The following is a 6,962-nucleotide window of genomic DNA, read 5'->3' on the forward strand; positions in this document are numbered from 1 at the left end:
GGGGTTGAGGTGCCGGGAGAGACTCCCAGACTCACAGAAGAGTTCATTGGAGAGACCCATAGGGTCCTAGAATGTACACAGGCCCACCTACCCAGGAACCAGCACCAGAAGGGCCTAATTTGCTTGTGGGAAGCAGCAGAGGGGACTGAAATCCAAGAGAGAGCACCATTGCTCCCTCTCTGACCCCGCCCCCACATACAGTGTCACAACCCAGTGCCTGGGTTGCCCCACCCTGGTGAACACCTAAGGCTCCGTCCCTCATACATAACAGGTGAGTCAAGACAAAAAATTGGCCCAAACAGAAGAACAGATCAAAGCTCCACAGCAAGTACAACTAAGCGACCAAGAGATAGCCAACCTATCAGATGCACAGTTCAAAGCACTGGTGATCAGGATGCTCACAGAATTTGGTCGCAAATTAGATGAAAAAATGAAGGCTAAAGTAAGTGAAATGAAGGGAAATGCACAGGAAACCAATAGTGATGGGAAGGAAACTGGGACTCAAATCAAGAAAGTGGACCAGAAGGAAGAAAAAAATGACCAAACAGAAAACAATGAAGAAACAAGAATTCCAAAAAATGAGGAGAGGCTCAAGAACCTCCAGGACATCTTTAAACGTTCCAACATCCAAATTATAGGGGTACCAGAAGGGCAAGAGGAAGAGTAACAAGTGGAAAACTTATTTGAAGAAATAAGTTCCTTCCCCAATTTGGTAAAGGAAATAGACTTCCAGGAAATCCAGGAAGCCCAGAGAATTCTAAAGAAGTGAACCCAAGGAGAAACACACCAAGGCACATCATAATTACATTACATTACAAGATTAAAATGAAGGAGAGAATTCTAAAAGCAGCAAGAGATAAAGGGAGAGTCACCTACAAAGAAGTTCCCATGAGACTGTCAGCTGATTTCTCAAAAGAGACCTTATAGGCAAGAAGGGGCTGGAAAGAAATATTCCAAGTCATGAAAGGCAAGGACCTACAGCCAAGATTGCTCTATCTAGCAAAGCTTTCATTTAGAATGGAAGGGCAGATAAAGTGCTTCCCAGATAAGGTCAAGTTCAAGGAGTTCATCATCACCAAGCCCTTAGTATATGAAATGTTAAAGGGACTTATCTAAGAAAAAGAAGATGAAAAATCTGTATAGTAAAAAGACAGCAAACTCACAGTTATTAACAACCACACCTAAAACAAAAGCAAACTAAGTGAACGACTAGAACAGGAACATAATCACAGAAATGGAGACCACATGGAGGGTCAGCAACAGGGGAGTGGGAGAAGGAGAGAGGGGGGAAAGGCACAGAGAATAAGTAGCATAGACGGTGGGGAGAAAATAGGGGGAGGACAAGAGTAGTGTGGGAAAGGTAGAAGCTAAAGAACTTATGACACATGGGCATGAACTAAAGGGGGGGAATGTGAGTGGGAGGGGGTATGTCAGGTAGAGGGGAATGAAGGGGGGGAATGAGACAACTGTAATGGCATACTCAATAAAATATATTTTGAAAAGAAAACAAAAAATAAATAAAAATAAAAAATGAGGTTGATCTCTATATGGTAATAGAGAAAAATCTCCAGATGGGTGACCAAAGCAAGCTTCAAAACAATGTCTATATATGCATCATACGATACAATGTACAACAATGTATAATATATTTTGTGAAAACATGTAAAGGGAAGAAGCATTTAATATATATATGCTAAGAGACACCTAATACATCATTCTTGTTGCATTAAAAAAATGACCCAACAGTTTTTAAAAAGAACAACATAAAATTCTAGGACTGAAAAAATTTACAGTGATTAGACCTAAGAGTTCAATAAGTGAGTTTTAGGGAGACACAGCTGAAATGATAATAGTGAACCAAAGAAATCACCCTGAATGCAACCGAGAGAAATGAAAGAAGGGGGGATAGGGACGAGTGGGTGAGAGAAACGGGGAGTAATGTAAGAATGTCCGACCTCCATTTTACTGGAGAGGCAGAATGAAAGAAGACAGAGGGTGTGGCATGAGCGGCAATGAAACAAATGATTGTGAGGAGGATGTTCCCAACGTGGAGGAATGCGGCAGGGGCCCTCTCCGGCGGCTCAGTTGGTTACAGTGTGGTTCCCATGCAACAAGGTTGCGGTCAATCCCCAGTCAGGGCACAGACAAGAAGCAACCAATGAGTGCATCAATCGGGGAACAAACAAAAGGATAATTCTCTCTCTTCCTCTCTCATATCAATTTAAAAAATTTAAAGAACACACCGCCCTGGCTGGTGTAGCTCAGTGGATTGAGTGCGGGCCTGCGACCCACACGATCGCTGTTCGATTCCCAGTCAGGGCACATACCTGGGTTGCAGGCCAGTTCCCAGTGGGGGGCTCACGAGAGGCAACCATACATTGATATTTCTCTCCTTCCCTTCCCCTCTAAAGATAAATAAATAAAATCTTTAAAAAAGAGAGAACATATCATGTGTTCTTTATACACGTGTGTGATTATAGCATACAGGATGCTAAAGCCCTCGGCCCAGGACATGGGCCCCTCTTGCCTGGGTACGCGGTGAGGACACTTGATCTGTGACAAAGGAGTAACAGCAGAGCAGTGGGGTGAGGGGAGAATGGGCTTTCTGGTGAGCATGTTGGGACACATGGAAAAATGTGAGATGTGAACCCTGCCTCCCATCACCCACGAAAATCAGTGCTAGGTGGCTTACAGAGCTAAATGAAAAATGCAAATGCTAAAGCTTTTTGGAGATAATGTAGCACATGTTCATGGCCTGGTGGGGTGGGGGTAGGGAAAGAGTCCTTAAACAAGACACAAAAAAGCACAGACCACAGAGGAAAATACTGATAAATTAGACTGTGTTAAAATTAGAAACGTCACCAAAAGACGCCATGAAGAGTGAAAAGACATAACCAAAGGGTGGGAAAAAATGTCAGCCATACTCATCACGTTGTTACGTGAATACATTGTTAAAAATAAAAAGTAATACTGAGTCAAAGGAGCCAGGTGTACAAAAGAGGAAAAGACAAAAGATGTCTTGTATGCGTCCGTGTTGATGAGGTTTGGGAGCAGACCCAGCGGCACGGTGCTGGGTCCTGACCTGTGTGCATTTAGGTGGTGAAACCAGGCGGTGGGAGCGATCAGGAGAAAAGTCGGGGTCGTGAGGAGAAACCGGACTCTGGCTGCGCCCCCGGGGCTGGCAGAGCTTATTCCCTCATCGGCGTGGTGGCCACGTGGGTGTTCACAAGTAGCAACGTTGTGTTGTTTATATGCTTTCCTGTGCGTCTAATCTTCTCATCCACAAATCTAAACATTTTTTTTTAGATGGAGTAACAAAAACAACACATAGGAAAAGCTATTGGCAACCTCCCTCCAAAAAGTGGTCACAGTCTCCCTGGTTCTCACTGAGCTGTAAAAGGGACTGAGCTGCCCTTTCTTCAGACCATCTGACTCGCCCTCTTGAAGTAGGTCTGGGAGTGAGCCCATTACTCCTCTTGGGATTTTTCCCTGTTCTCTCCGGTGTCGGGGCTGAACGCCAAACGGTGTGCCAGACCTGTAGCCTGGAGCAGACTCCTTCCGTCACCTCTTGGGGGATCACTGACATCCTACCTTTTCCTCCTCTTCGCTGCTCCCTCTGTAAGGATGGACCCCAGGTCGTGCATTCCTCTGGCCTCGAGTTCGCCTCCCTGCTCGCTCGGTGGCTGCCCTGGCCCGGAGCACCTTGACCAAGGCCTGGCTGTGTGTGGGAGGCAGCCTCTGCCTGGCTTCTACCTATGGTGGCCAAGTCTGCCCTGAGTCACCTTCTCTGTCCCCAGGTGCAGCCTTCTCCCGAGCACTTCAGCTCTAAACCCTAAACATCTCTCTCTCTTTCTGTGCTTGCTTTTCATTCCAACCTCCCTGCCCAAATGTCCTTCTGGCTAAAGGACATGTACATAGAAACATTTTAGTAAATAATGCTAAATTGTCTTCCAGCAAGTTCACTCCAATTAACCCTCCTTCCAGCTGTGCAAACATGCTCATTTCCTTCCATCCTTGACAGCAATGGGTGTCCGCAAACTTAAACATTTTTGTCTGAATAGGTGAAAAGGGCCATCAATTTATTTTGGTTTAGAATTTATTGATTATGAGTAAAGCCATATCTTTCGTAGCAGCCAACCTACTGTCTTTGAACATTTTTCTTTTCTTTTTAAAAAGGTTTTATTTATTTTTAGAGAGAGGGGAAGGGAGGGAGAGAGGGAGAGAAACATCAGTGTGTGGTTGCCTCTCATGCACCCCCTACTGGGGACCTGGCCTGCAACCCAGGCATGTGCTCTGAATGGGAATTGAACCAGTGACCCTTTGGTTCACAGACCTGCACTCAGTCCACTGAGCTTCACCAGCCAGGGCCTGACTATTTTTATATATTTTTCATCTTTTTAATATTTAAAGCATGTGTGAACTATTAAATTAAGGAATTGAACTGTTTATCACATTACATATGAGATCATATGATGTTACAAATATTTTTGTCAGGAAAAGCATTTACATTTTATTTAGTCACGCACATCTGTCTTTGTCTTAATAGAGCTGGGTGTAGATTTGCTTAGGAAGGCCTTCCCAAATCCACTGGGAAAGTATTTTGGTGTGAGGAATGAGGTAAGGATCCTGCATTTCCCTCTTGGCATAAAGAACAGCCAGTTGTCCCCACATTATTTTCTTTAGTAAAGCCTGCCCCCAGCATTTACAGGCATGGAAGTGCATACACCCTGTCCAGAAAGTACCCAGCCGCACGCTGTGACAAATACGATGTGTGTATTTACAGTCATCTTTATAAAAAGTGTAATGACCGTACACAGGAAGGCCATTTCTGCACTTTCTGCCTTGTTCTGTCTAGTTGTTGGTGGTTTCTTCAGCATCAACCTTTAAATAATTGTTTTCGTATACAAATGGTTCGTATCTGCTACGGCTCCCCCCACCCAACCTGGTCTTGTTCTTCAGAATTTCCCTGCTATTCATCAATGCTTATCTTCTCCTGACGAATTTTAGTAGCATTTCATATGTTCCCTCTGAAAACTCTTTTTATACATTAATTGGGGTTGAATTGTGTTTGAAAGTTTTTTTTTTAGAATGAATTGATGTGTTGACAGTATTGAACCGCCCTTTTTTCTGAGTTAGTTTGTTGTATATGTCCTTTACTAGCATTTTAAAAGTCCTCTTCCCCCACCCGCCAATATCTCCATAGATCCTTCACTTTTCCTATAAGTTTATAACTTGGCATTTAATTCTTTGGTTGCTTTTTTAGTTTGGAATTTTTTTTCATTATACTTTAGAATTATTTTTGTCCACAGGAAAGTTTTTGGATTTTTAGTGTCAACATACTCTGCCATCTTATTTAATTTTTCTCATCATTTCTATCTCGGTTTTTAGTCAATCCTTTTGACTTTCCAGGTGTTCGCCTGACCTGCCTCCTCCTAGTCTCTCTGCCTGTTACTTCTTCTCATCTGCTCACAGTGGACGACACCACGGAGCGATGATAAATGGTTCTGGCGACGGGAGGCCCCTGGAGGTTTCATTATTGCATTCATGCACATTTAAGCTTGCAATGTCTCCTTGATCAGCTGATTCCTTTTCATTATGAAATATCTCCCTGGTAGTAATTCTTGTTTTGAAGTCTATTTTGCCCTTTATTAATGTAGTCACTTCAGCTTTATTAATTGGTATTTCTGTGGCCTATTTTAAAAATTCTTTTTCTTTTCATATCTCTATATCTTCATGCTTAACGTGAGTGTCTGGTAGCTAGCACACGGTTAGGTTTTGCTTGTTTAGAAAATTCAACCCCCCAAATCTCTGTCTTTTATTTGGAGGATTTAGACCATTTACTTTTTATGAAAACCACGTTCTTGAGATATAATTTACACACCATAAAAGTCATCCATTCAAAGTGTGCAATTCAGTGGTTTTTAGTATGTTCACAGAGTTGTGAAACTGTCACCGTAATCTGATTTCGGAACACTCTCATCACCTCGGAAAGAAACCTCCATTCCCCAAGGCCAGACAACCACTGTTCTCCTGTGTCTAAAGATTTGCTTATTCTGGATTTTTCACGTTAATGAAATCATACAATATGTGGTCTTTTGTGACTATTTTTTTCACATCGCATAATATTTAGAGCTTCTGTGTTGAGCCGTGTATTAGTACTTCCTTTTTTAAAAAGATTATTTATTTATTTTTAGGCAGAGGGGAAGGAGAGAGAGAAGAAGAGAAACATCATTGTGTGGTTACCTTTCACATGCTCCCCCCCCCCCTCCCCCGCCACTGGGGACCTGGCCTGCAACCCAGGCATGTGCACTGACTGGGAATCAAACTGCGATCCTCTGGTTCACAGGCCCGTGCTCAATCCACTGAGCTACACCAGCCAGGACTTTCTTTCCCCTTTTTAAGATTTTATATTTATTTATTTTTAGAGAGGGGAAGGGAGGGAGAGAGGGAGAAAAACATCCTTGTGTGGTTGCCTCTCGCGCGCCCCCTACTGGGAACCTGACCTCACAACCCAGACATGTGCCCTGTCTGGGAGTCCCTTTGGTTCGCAGGCCTGCACTCAATCCACTGAGCCACATCAGCTGAGACCAGTCTGTATTTTTCATGTCTGCCTCTCATTCAGTATAATGCACCTGACCTTCATCCATGCGGTTGCCCGAGAGGAGCAACCTTTCATAGTAGTTTGTTTCTTTCTGCTGATGAGTGAACGTGGCAGTGTGCAGATACACCACATTTACTTAGGCACTCACTTGTTGATGAACATCTGGATTGTTTTCTGTTTGGGGCAATTATGAATCAGGATGCATTGAACATTCTCGTACAGGTGCTGTGGACAGATGGCTTTATTTCTCTTGGATAAAAACCTAGGAGTGGAATTGCCGGATCACAGGGTGGATGTGTGGTGATAGCTGCTTGTGGCTTTCATGTGCGTTTCCCTGACGACAAATGACATGGCATAGGCA

The sequence above is a fragment of the Sturnira hondurensis genome, unplaced genomic scaffold (assembly GCF_014824575.4).
Source record: "Sturnira hondurensis isolate 20B ecotype Veracruz unplaced genomic scaffold, ASM1482457v3 Scaffold0001221, whole genome shotgun sequence".
Lineage (NCBI taxonomy): Eukaryota > Metazoa > Chordata > Mammalia > Chiroptera > Phyllostomidae > Sturnira > Sturnira hondurensis.